This window comes from Schistocerca serialis, chromosome 5 (assembly GCF_023864345.2).
Source record: "Schistocerca serialis cubense isolate TAMUIC-IGC-003099 chromosome 5, iqSchSeri2.2, whole genome shotgun sequence".
NCBI lineage: Eukaryota > Metazoa > Arthropoda > Insecta > Orthoptera > Acrididae > Schistocerca > Schistocerca serialis.
The window spans coordinates 578,291,049-578,303,871 of NC_064642.1; the positions used below are offsets into that span (position 1 = coordinate 578,291,049).

The 12,823-nt window shown below is 40.4% G+C and overlaps 1 protein-coding gene across 1 annotated transcript in view; it reads right to left on the reverse strand.

Annotated features, from left to right (window-relative positions):
- The window catches only part of LOC126480860 (alpha/beta hydrolase domain-containing protein 17B), a 185,916-nt gene extending 177,318 nt beyond the window's left edge, over nt 1–8,598 (reverse strand). Inside the window, exon 1 of the mRNA XM_050104235.1 lies at nt 8,432–8,598. The gene's annotated coding sequence lies outside the window, so the exon portion shown is untranslated. The remainder of the gene's footprint in view (nt 1–8,431) is intronic.
- Between the last annotated feature and the right edge of the window lie 4,225 nt (nt 8,599–12,823).

The following is a 12,823-nucleotide window of genomic DNA, read 5'->3' on the forward strand; positions in this document are numbered from 1 at the left end:
GCAATATGGAGGAGTATGTGATCAGCACCCGCTCTCCCGGTTGTTGTATTTCTTAACCTTCATTTTTTTATCTCATTTTGTTCGTTATTGTTCGTGGCAATTTTTTTGTGGCGGAGGTCCCGAGGCACCCGTTGAAGTTCATCGTTGAACCATTGACTCAGAATTTTTTTTTGTTTATTACAGAACATGCTCAGCTACGGTGCTGGCTAACCTTGGAACAGTTACTGACCGGTCGAGTAATACCTCAGTTAGCCTCACGAGGCTGAGTGCACCCTGTATCAGTCCTCTCACCAAGGAAATATCGCTGGCAGTACTGGGAATCGAAGCCGGGTCCTCCTCATGGCAGTCAGCCGAGCTGACCACTCAGCTACGGAGGTGGACTTGTATGTAGAGGTAGCCGGTTCGAATCCTCCTAATGAATAAGTAAACTACGTGGCCCCAAAAGTACTAAAGGTGATGGCATAAAATTCCTTACCATCAAACTTCGAGCATAAATCCTAGGTTTAACTCTAAACCTCTCTGCAGTTCTGCAGTATCTCCTGGTGTTCAACATTTGAAACGTTCCCTTAGAAAAATTATACATGACTGTGCTTAAACTGACACACAATATTTTTTAGCGCAGCGCAATCTGACTTTCAATAATCCCTACAAGAGAATGGCCCTGACTAAATTAATCTACACGTTTCACAAATCACTTACCTCACAAAAATCTTCGTTACTCGAACTACTCAATACAGCGAGCGCCACTACTGCCAGCTAAATAAAAGATTCAAACTACTGAAGGTACTAACTACTGATAGGCATAGTTAGCAAAAGAAAGATTTTCATAGAGAACATACAGTGTATTTACCTTAATAGTGTTCAAAAGTCGTAATGTATACATATCAGTCCATGATATCCAATATTACAAATTTACTCTTTCTTAATGATACACGTCCAGATCGTCCGCTCTCAAAATTCCGCCATCTCTCTCCCCACATCCACCACTGCTGGCGGCTCACCTCCAACTGCGCAACGCTACTCGCTGTTAACAGCCGACTGCCCAACACTACAATAGCAAATTCCAACAATGCCACCCAGCCACAGACTGCACACAGCACAGTCAGTGATTTTCATACAGAGCGCTACGTGGTGGTGGCGTTACCAATATAAGAACCTAAACAGCCTACTTACACATTATACATAGTGATCACTCCTTAGGATAAACTCGACAGGCTCTTTGGTGTTCCACCTCTCCCCTTCTCACACCACCACCACCACCACCACCACCAACCACCAACTCCATTACAACATAGGATGCCATGTTAAACGCGCACCACTGACATTCACCTTCACTGGACAGATAAACTTAGGACACATGTTATGCAATCTTCCCAAAAGTTGTCAACCAGAAAGGCTTGTAGTATGCCACAAGCCAAATCAGTAGGTAAAACAGATCCAGTCAGTTCATTAACACGATTCCTTATACTTCCCTTTCAAATATTAATGTAAAGTTCAATTACAAACGGCGAAGTTATTACAATGTAAGAACATGAACAGGAGATGGACAAAATTATGGAAAAAAACACCTTAGCATGCCTAATACATTGTGGGAAAACCGTTGGCATTCTGAGCAACGTCCAGTCGTCAGGTTCTGTAAGGCTTTCAAGGATATATTATATCATCCTCTTTTTTAAACAGTGGCACGTTCAGTTACGATGATGGATACCGATCACGCCTCCTTTACTCGAAAGCAGACCACAAAGTCTTAATGAGACTGAGAAATGGTGAGCATGGTGGCCAAGGGAGATGTGACAGTTCATCCTTGTGCCCACTACACCAACCCTGGACTATCCGAGATACGTGGACAGGAGGCCCGTCTTCTTGAAACACATCATCGCCAATGGGGAACAACTATTGTACCATGGGATGGACCTGGTCAACCAAAATGGTCACACAATCCTTGGCAGTAACGCAACCTTGTAAAATAACCAAGGGGACCATGGAATATCACGATATGGCAGCCCAAATCACCACGTTGACATATTTCACTCTTGGCAGGTAAGTTCGTCTATTTGGAAACAATGTGAATCAAGACTCATCCAACCACATGGCATCCTTCCACTGCTCCATAGTGCAGGTTTTATGGTTTCGGTATCACGTGCTTATGGAGCTCCCTTCGTGTTTTTTTTTTTTTTATTTCGCTTTCCTTTTATTTGGTACAGATCTTCGATATGGTGTTTCTTGAAAAGCCAAACACTTCGGCTACTTTGGTTACAGAAGAACTCATCAAACGAGCACCAACAATTTGCCCATGTTCGAATTCGCTTAGCTTTGATATAACGCACTCACAACTACATGCAACCTATTGAGTACACGAGACAGTTGCCGTTGGTGGACAAATACAACAGAGCAACCTGCAGGCTTGTCTAGCATCTGTATTTATGTTCGAACACGCATTTCTCGCGGTGGTTCCATATTTTTGTCCAACCCATGCACAAGTTCAGAAAGATTCTGGGTTTTATTGTTATTTCATTCAAGTATTTATTTTTCATTTATCACTTTGGGTTAAGAAATTATTTTTGTTAGAAAATTTAACTATAGGTATTTGTTGTTCGTGTCCGCCTCCATAGCACAGTGGTCAGAGTAGATGGCTGCCGTGTGGAGGACACCGGTTCGATTACCGGTACTGCTAACGATTCTTCCTTGGTGTGAGGGCTGGTATGGGATGCAGACAGCTTGGTGATGCGAATCGCGGAGCTACCTGACCGAGTAGAGGCGGTTCCGCGGTTTGGAAAGTTCGCGAAACGGCCAGAAGAGCGGTGTGCTGATCACGTGGTCCTCCGTACCGCATCCGCACGCTGCCGAAAGGCAGAGGATGACACGGCGGCAGGTGACATCACTCGGGCCTTCTCGGCCTGGCGAGAAGCTCATATTTACTGTTTGTATGTCCTATGAACAGTCCAGTTTTCGGAGTATTTTCTGAAAGGTTTCACCAGCGAGCAGCACGAGGTTTTATACGACGGTGAGTCCCAGAGCTCCTGCAACAATCTTCGAATGCCTGATATGGCTTTTTTGGCGGGAACTGATTTGATGCAAGGCGCCACTGCCAAGAGTAGCACGTTATAGAGTGTTTTGTTTCTTTTGTTACCAGAGTTCGGTTTTGTGACAGTATTATATCCGGTGATCAGAACGCCACCGTCAAACTTTCAGAATATAGACCAAAACAAGGAAAAAATGTCTAGTACACATAGGGTGACCAACTTTTCTAAACGAAAATAAGGGAGATTCTTATATCCTTGACAAAAAATAAGGGAGATTAATAGCACGGCAAAATTTCGCCAAAAAACAAAGCAGTATTTGTAAAAGTAGACAATTATTTACACATCACAATTGTTGTTGTTGTTGTGGTCTTCAGTCCTGAGACTGGTTTGATGCAGCTCTCCATGCACATACAGTAAAGCTGCATGCCCTCGGGAAAAATTACGGCTGTAGTTTCCCCTTGCTTTCAGCCGTTCGCAGTACCAGCACAACAAGGCCGTTTTGGATATTGTTACAAGGCCAGCTCAGTCAATCATCCAGACTGTTGCCCTGCAACTACTGAAAAGGCTGCTGCCCTCTTCAGGAACCACACGTTTGTCTGGCCCCTCAACAGATACCCCTCCGTTGTGGTTGCACCTACGGTACGGCCATCTGTATCATTGAGGCACGTACGCCTCCCCACCAACGTCAAGGTCCATGGTTCATGGGGTGGACATCACAATTACTTATACATATTTTGCAACAGATTTTGCCTCAGTCAGTAGTTTTACATCATTTTTAGCGAATTCAAAGAATTCACTACAGGAATAAGGAAAATTCATGGCAACTTGTAGTTCAGATTTGATTAAGTTTGTGCTACTTCTGTTCCTTACATTAGTCCACTTATTATTCATAAGAGAAAATACTCTCACAGTGTGAGCATTACTTCCTGGTATACTCATAACAAAACAAACCAGCTTACCCAACTTTTCAAAATTAAAGTTATTTGATTTCAAAGTTGTAAAGACCTGTATCCATTTCTGGCTAACATTACCATCTAAAGAGACAGCACATTTAATTGCATCATTAGAACCACAAAACTCCTCATATAATTCATCTTAATTAATACAATCCAGCTTAAGATATTCTACAACTTCATGCACTTCATTGAATGTCAGTTCCCTTTCTAGACATAGTGGGATTAAACTCTTTGAAGTATTATCAAATTTACTACCTTGTTTTCTTTTTTGGTGGCGTTTTAGCTTCGTCTTCGCTGCCCATCATAAAATCTTGAACAAGTTAACGACGATTCACCGTAAGCACTGGCACAGAAACAGTCACATCTAACCGCCAAGCGTCGTTCGATCATTCCAAAGATATTCGATAGACATAATGTCGACATCTATGGTCGAAGGTCGATATAGAATCAGTTGTCTCTGCTGTCTACGAACGAATCCTGACAGTGCGTGCAAAATTTAAATGATTGAAAAATAATTTTACATACCGGTACATGTTAAGAAAAATGAAGTTAAAAACGGGAGATAAACGGCCACTGAGCCTGAAAGTACGGGAGCCGGGAGATTATGAAAAAATGTCTCTAAATACGGGAGATCCCGAGAAATACGGGAGAGTTGGTCACCCCAAGTACACATAGGCCTAAAATGCGTACTGTGAGAGCTACGAGCACTTGTTCATCTCCAATATTGCGAAGCACATCTCTTCCACTGCAATGTCTTTGCTTTCCGTATTTTGAAAAGAGATAATATGGACGAAAACAAGAAAAATATATGATAAATATGGTCTCTAAAACGCTTACCTTAAGAGGTGTGAGCACTTATTCAGCAGAAGAGATGCGCTTTACAGTAACGAAGATGACCAAGTTTTTATAGCTCTATAGTGAGCACTTTAGAGACAATGTTTACTGGACAGATTTTTCTTGTCTTGACCCATACCAACTCCTCCAAAAATATGGAAGAAGGTGAACGAATGCTTATAGCTCTTAGCGTACGTGTTTTAGAGCGTATGTCTACCAGGCATTTTTTCTTGTTTTGGTCCACACTATCAACTGTGAAAGTTTGTTATATATGGTATAGTATATATTGTATATATTGTTATATATGGTATAGTTATGGTTCACCCTGTACATGCCATGTATGTAGTACGGAATACCTGTTGTATTTGTAAATAACGCATTTCCATGCACTCATGGTCTTGCACTGTTGACAACACAGTTGTCCTGATGCTCCTTCACCGGAAAGCGTAACCTCACAACAGCAACAAATAACAAAGACTTTCAAAACAAAGAATGCTGTACAGTACGTAACATCGCAGACATGTTCTTTACAACAACTGTGAAAATTGTGCACCGCAGTAAGGTGATCGTCGTAACAGGTCTAACAAGCCACTGCAGACCAAGGGATCGTTAATTGAGAACATTCAGTAAACAATACTGATCGAAGTCTAAAGGTTCGTTACCCAGGATGTTAGCGATATAAGTGCAGATATTGTGATCACTGGTGGTTTAATATGTACCCACTTCAGGATGTTAGTCGTTTTTTTTTCTGCGTCTAACAGTCTTCCAGCACACACGCTACGTTATTTAAACCAGATGTTTCCATCTTGGTCGCAACTGCACCACGAAGTAGGTTACGAGTGTCAGTATAGATTATCCGTTTTCCGTCCACACTTCAACGCCTGATCTGCTGCTCTGGGGAAAATAAGCAAGTGCTTTGAGGTACTACCCAACCTAAAAACATACTACTCCGAATGGCTACAATTATTAGTCTGCAAATGAAGATATTGCTATAATGTACTTCAGTTCACTGTCCTCAGTCTTCAATAAAAATATCTACATCTATATCCCTAACGCTACGAATAATGCAATTTTAGATTCGAAAAGCGCTCAGTTTATTACAGTTTTGCAACAAATTTTCATTCAATGCAGGTTTGAATCGTGTTAGTCGTTGGCACTCGAATTTTCCGCAATACGTTGCTTGGATCTATTTTAAAATAACAGTAACACCAGGAAGTCCATATCGTAAGCTCCAATACAACGCTGAAGCTTGGAAAAATCACGACTCAACAATTGAGTGTAACTTTTTAAGGAAGAATCTACCATTAAAACGTCACTTGAATTATTGATAGTGTAAATTACCTTATAATGGAGAGGAGAAGTGCAAGGACAAGCGACAATTCCAACTTCCGAAAAGTTACTGTGGATTATCTTCTAAATACGTAAACTATCGTTAAAACAATAGTTGGTTTGGAAGAAATACTTAAATGAAAGGATAATGTAAAGTTTAACGTCATCTTCGTATGTAGGTTATCGTGGACCGGTTACTTTTTATTTAGGATGATGTAATGTTGAAGCATTCAAAGTGAGTGATCTAGCAAAGCAGTGGAAAATGAAAGTCAGAATGGTCACGTCGTCTTGACGACGAAGACTATACCTTAAACAATGGAGCACCCCGCTCAGAAACAGACCACACAAACATTAATTTAATCCGTGTTTTTATAATTTTTCAACGAAGAATCACGAAGAAATGAATGTAAGCAGTGTCTTCTTCTTCCCTTTCAAGGAATTGTATATCAAATGACCCGTTCTGGCTACCATCACTAGCGCGTCTTTCATTTCTTCCAACACTGCTTCGACTATTGGCTTGTGAACTATTTTTGGTGCTCTGCTATTTTCCATCCTGTTTAATTCCTCCTGCTACTTCCTTCTGCGATCTTTTATTTTATCACTGATACTAAGAACCGTAAGCTCTTCTCTGACTAGTGTTGCTTCTCTTGTCCAGTAATCATTTAACTGATCAAACGAATTTGTCTCTGCTGCCTCTATATAGTTGTCGTCCTGGATGGTTGTTACCCATGTCTCACTTCCATAAAGAAGTACTGGTGCAGCCATATATTATAAAATATGAGTTGAGTTTCTATTCTTCAGACTGCGTTTAACTGTACCGCACAAAGCATCTGTTTATCCTTGGCTTAGATATAACTGGCATCGCAGCATAAACAGCTAAAATGAGGACCTTGCTCGACTTGTTTATTAGCAATTTTTTACTTATATAGGTAATTTCCTGCGAGTGCTGTTGCTTTATTTTTTTTTTTTTTTTTTTTTTTGACGTCTTAAAATTGTAGTCTGTGCAGATTTGATCCAGGTTATGAATAGCGAACAGCAACCTGTGTTCTGTATGGTCTACAACTGAAAGACCATCAGCAAAAACAAGCATCAATAATCATCTGCTGAGCTCAGTTTTTATTCTCCTGTATCCCAACAGTTTTTCCAACGTTCGGAGAAGGCACCTAGATATATGTTAAAAACCTGCATCACTGACGGGTATCTTCGTTCATAATTATTTGTTCAGCACTTGATTTTGGCAGATGAGTTACTAATTTGGTACTGTTGTATGAAGCTCTATTGTTGTTTTTATATGTTTCGGACATACATTTTCTTGAAGAACCAGCCATAGGAGTTTTCTGTTCACTCGCTATATGAAAGCCATGTGGGCAGCTAGATCGATGTATGTACGAAAAAACGATTCAAATGGCTCTGAGCACTATGGGACTTAACATCTGAGGTCATCAGTACCCTAGAACTTAGAACTACTTAAACCTAACTAACCTAAGGACATCACACACATCCATGCCCGAGGCAGGAATCGAACCTGCGGCCATAGCAGCAGCGCGGTTCAGGACTGAAGCGCCTAGAACCGCTCGGTCACCGCGGCCGGCTGACTTATGTATGTTTTTCAGGTAGTTGTCCAACAGAGAAAAAAAACTGTACATTAGCGTTCTTTCCTAAAATCATTCCGATAATTTCTATAAGCAGTTTTTGAACTACAATCTGGCTAAGTCAAGATTTTCTTTGGTTCTGCTGTATTAAAGTCGGTGTCAAGGAATGTTCATAAAGAGCACATGAAGCATAGCTAAGGTTGATGAATCAACTAACTGAAAAACGTAATTTAAGAAGCAGAACACTTGACTAAAGTGTGTCGTTTAGTTAGTAATTAGATGACGTATACAGTCTACAGACATGGCTAGCAGGTAACTACGTGAGACACCACCTCCTAGACAAGGGCTTCCCAAACTTCTCCTCTGACGGAACACTTAGACTACTGATACTTTGATAAAACACCTTGTTTATTTTGAAAGTTAACAAAATTTTCAAAAATGAGAAAAATCTTGTTTTATTCAGTGATTACTTCAATTCTAAGCCATAACTAACAACACAGAAATGACAATAAAATTCAAAAAAATAATTAGTATCGTTAAAATATCTGGGAAGAATCGCTATGTTATTAACTGTTTTTCACGGAGCACATATTCATTTCCTACGGAACACTACTTTTCCGAGGAACACAGTTTGGAAAACCCTGTTCTAGACACACAAGCGTAGTGATCTGGCTTAGCATGTAGGCAGGACACTTACATTCGGCGCTGCAATGCCGTTGGAACGCTGTAGTAGTCTGAGTGTAATGTAGGTCGCGGAAGCAACTTTGTTAATTACCGTTGCGGCCTTCAGATAGCATCAAAACCATTTACCAACAATTCGTATTTCTTTATAGCCTTATGTAAAACACTGTAACAGACACTTCGAAAAATCATTACGGAGATAATAGCAACAGTTTAAAATACCATGCTGGAATACAATCCAGGGTAAAATAGAACACTATGGCGGGTAAAAGTAACCTTCTGAGTTTCACTCTGGTGTATAAACAGCCGACGGTGCACCGTCTCTGGTATGACTGAGCGAGGAATATGCAAGCAGCGATGCCTTAGAAGTTAACCGTCCCATCGATTCGTCCAGAAATTTAAGAGGCTTCCGAGACACGAGGGACGCAGCGCAAAAATGGTCATCGCTAAAACCATTAACACATACTCTAAGTGCGAGACACACTTCAGGAGCCACGGAAGGCTGCAACAAATCTCAGTTGCGCGATCCTCAAGTTTCTTATCTCAGTCATTGTTTTTTCTGCGTTAGGTCTCCACGAATGAAACAGTAACCAGAGCCACATTACTGTTTTTCGGTTTACACATTACTGATTAGAGTTCACTTTCTCCACCAAGTAACAGTTTATTGCGCTCTCATTCTTAGTCAAGGTGGAAATGCTGCAGAGCAGCGCACAGTCCGCTGCAGGGTGAAAATCTCATTCTGGAAACATTTTGAAAAACCGTTTCACTGCTGATTAGTGATATACTTTCTCACTGATAATGGGCTCTATCTGAAAGTGGCTTATTCTTGTAGTTTTTAGTGTGCTGAATCCGGAAATGATAACAAAGAACCATATCATCCACCGCCTTTTTTCTTTCTTTGCAGTTAATACTCAAATTTCCAACAAAATGAGAAACACAGTCTGGACCACAACTTCTTTTATTAACGGGTATCGGTTTCGATCTAATCTGCAGATCATCTTAAGACCTAAGTTGGAACAGGAAACAGAGGCGACAAAATACAAATTTCGGCAGTGTAACATTACCAAGAATACCATCAAAGATAGGACAAATAACTTCAAAACTTAATGTACCCCAGAAGTCGCTGGTGTCACAAGGTGCAGTTTGGCAACAGTGATACGAATGATATACAAAGTATGTGGTGAGGAAAAAATTGTACAGTCAGTCACGTAACACGTGCACAACCCACTCAATATGTTTTACATTGCTATAGTGTAAAGGAGATTCTTCCATCAGTAAAAAAACAATTAAAAATTACAAAATTAAAAAAGTAAGTAAACCTTAAACGTTTCAGTGTGTATGATGCGTTCTAACGTAAAAGATAAAACACAAACGTTGGATCTAACCTCACAGTAAACTGTACATTGTAAACTTTCGTTCTTGTTTATATATATCGTAAGACAGTGTGAAATTAACAAATACAACTAATTTGCGTTATTTGAGTCCTCGGTCTGCTGAAAAAACAGCCTAAAGAACTCTCATTCTTTTAATAAACAAAAATACCGAAGATCCTTACTTTAGGTTAAAAGTGGGAAAAAGGAATTTAGTTACAAAAACATTTATAGCCTTTACAAACAGTATTAGCACCTATTAAAAAAGACGACGCGTGATGATAGTACAGGGAAATAGAGTCTTTCCAGAGATCGGCTGGTTTATTATAAGAACTGAGATCACGGTTTCCGAGACACGGCGTAAATTATTAAATTACATAATATGCATCTTAGCAATGTTATCGATATTCATTTAAATTATAATATGGATGGCATACAGTTTTGTTCTGCAGGTTGGTCCGTAGATACGCAACCACCCTTCTAAATCAAAAACAGGTGCATAAATAGAAACTGAAAATAAAGTACGAGACTACGCTGCCAGCATAGCAGCAATTTTGGGGGCGCCATCGTGGATACAACTCGTAATTTTCAAATGCAGAGGAGGTCATGTGATTTATCAAGCAGATACAGAATTACACGAGGAAAACAATGATGCCTTACTTTTGAGCACTGCTGTACTTATTCCCGAACTATCACGCACTTTGTACAGAACAAGGCAAATAGTGCTGATTACATGTAAGGGCCAGCACGTTATAAGGTTGTTGTTACTCGCTTTGCCCATTCCTCGTGGACTTTTAACTGACAGGAATGCGAGCACAAGCATCAACAGCGAGGTGTGCCACGTTTCTGGCACCAGTTTCCCGTCAGTGCGGTCAGTACCGCGCTCTGCACTCCCGCTAACGATGCCAGAACAGCATCTGCAGCCATTATCGATCATACAGCTTTCGGTTTGTCTGTAACAGAGCCAGTTTCACGTAATTTCGCGTTTCAACGCCGCGCTGTGGGTATTGGCTAATGATGCCCAAGCGTTAAAAAAAGAATAGCATTTTTTGGGCGCGTGTCTGGCGTATCACGAGCCATTTAGGTTATCGTAGATTCCAGGTAGCGGTTACCGCAGCAGAAAAGAGTACAGAACATAAGTCCAAGGGTCGCGGGGCCATTTCCCGATACGTACAATTTCTTTTATTTTCAGTTTTTATGTTACGTATGCTGTAAATAAAACGAAATGCTCAATACATTGAACTTCTTAATATTTTCAAAAAATGCTTGAAAAGGAAAGGCGTAGGGAAATCTGAGTTTGCAAACATATTTCCGAGTGATTGCACTTATAACGTCCACGAAGATTCTGCAAATAACTTTCCAAGGACGGAATGTAATTAAAGCTTAAGGGATTTCGTATTCCATTAATTTATAATTTTGATCTTCGAGTAGCGTTACGCGTGGTTTGCTGCAAACAGTGCGGTGACAGAGAACCTTTGATGAATGTAAATCGAGTTTGTTTATCTATAGGAAATTTGTAACACCCATGTAATTGTAGAAATGCAGCGTTTATAAGGTGTGCAAGAGAGCGAGAAAATAACCGCATCCCTTGTTTTCCGATGAGTATAGCCGCAGGACGTGTATATCGTCAACTTTACAATAACAAAACGATCTAATTTTATATGCCAACTTGTCGTGTACGCCTTACAATCCTATCCTGGAAACTTATTTGCAAAGTCCTCGTGAATGCTGTAGCCATAATCTTTTCTTGGAAATTTATTTGCTATTCTTTTACCATTTCTTTTCATGCCTTTTTTTTTAGAAATACCAATAAATGTAACACATTGAGCTTTATTTCATTTTATTTGCACACTCTCTCTCTAGTCATCAGCAGCTCCGCATTCCTCTCGCTTGTCCGCCTTCCGTTTCAGCTCGTAGTACGAAGAAAAATTCATACCCCCCACTATTTGTTTAATGTACTCCAGTCCAGGTTTACGTCTGTAATTTCTGCGTTCTACTGTTTGCTCAACTGTTGTTCTCAACAGACCATCATGCCGGAATATATGGCTTATCAGCTGAGTCCTTATTCTTTTTAGGTGTTTCATGAAGCATCTTTTCTCTGTAACGAAAACCTGTCGTCGTTCATGAACATTTCTCTCCAGATAATTGCCATCATTCTTCTGTAGCACCATTTTTCGAATGCTGCGAGTCTGCTCTCCTCTCTCACTCGTATCGCTCAAGCTTCGTTGCCGTGTGTTGCAATGCTCCAAACGTGCGTCTTCAACATTTGTTTCCTCACGTCAAGGCTTATATTCCTTGTAGTGAATCTGTTTTTCTTCTTATTAAAAGAATTTTTGACCTGGGCAGTTAAGCATACTGTCTCTTATAGCTCCTTCGCCTTCAGTTGTTATTTTACCGCAGACTAGAACTTTTGTTTTATGTGTGTCTATTGTCATATGGAATTCCTGCTCCATTATTCTACCCTTTGTGTTCAGGATCGTTTTAAGTTCTCCATTGCAAGTGGGCTGCTTCTGTGCTGGCAGCGCTATGTAGCGCTTTGCATTGGATCTCTGACTGCGCTTTCTTTGTAAGAGACTCTGTGGCTGGTTGGACTCGTTGTTGAAAGTTAATCGCCAGTAGTCTTGGGCAGTTACAAGAGAAGTTAGTCGCCAGCAGAGATGGGAGCACTGTTGGGCAGTCGGAGGTGAACGGCCAGCAGTGATGGATGTTAGATGTGAGAAGTTAGCATTGATGGAGGGTAGAGGTCTGAAGTGTTAGCGTAGGTTGACGATCAGTACGTGTTCGACCTGGATATTGAAAATTATTCATGACTATATACTTTTGTATTAGATGTCAACGACGGTTTATATTTGTGTCTGAACTGGATGTCACATTACTAACGTAAAGAATATATTATTTGGTTTGCAACAAAATCTTTCCTTTGCTAACCACATGCCTATTAGTAGTTAGTGGTTTTAGTAGTTAGAATCTTTTATTTATCTGGCAGTATTGACGCTCGCTGTATTGCAGTAGTTCGCGTAATGAAGATTTTTGTGAGG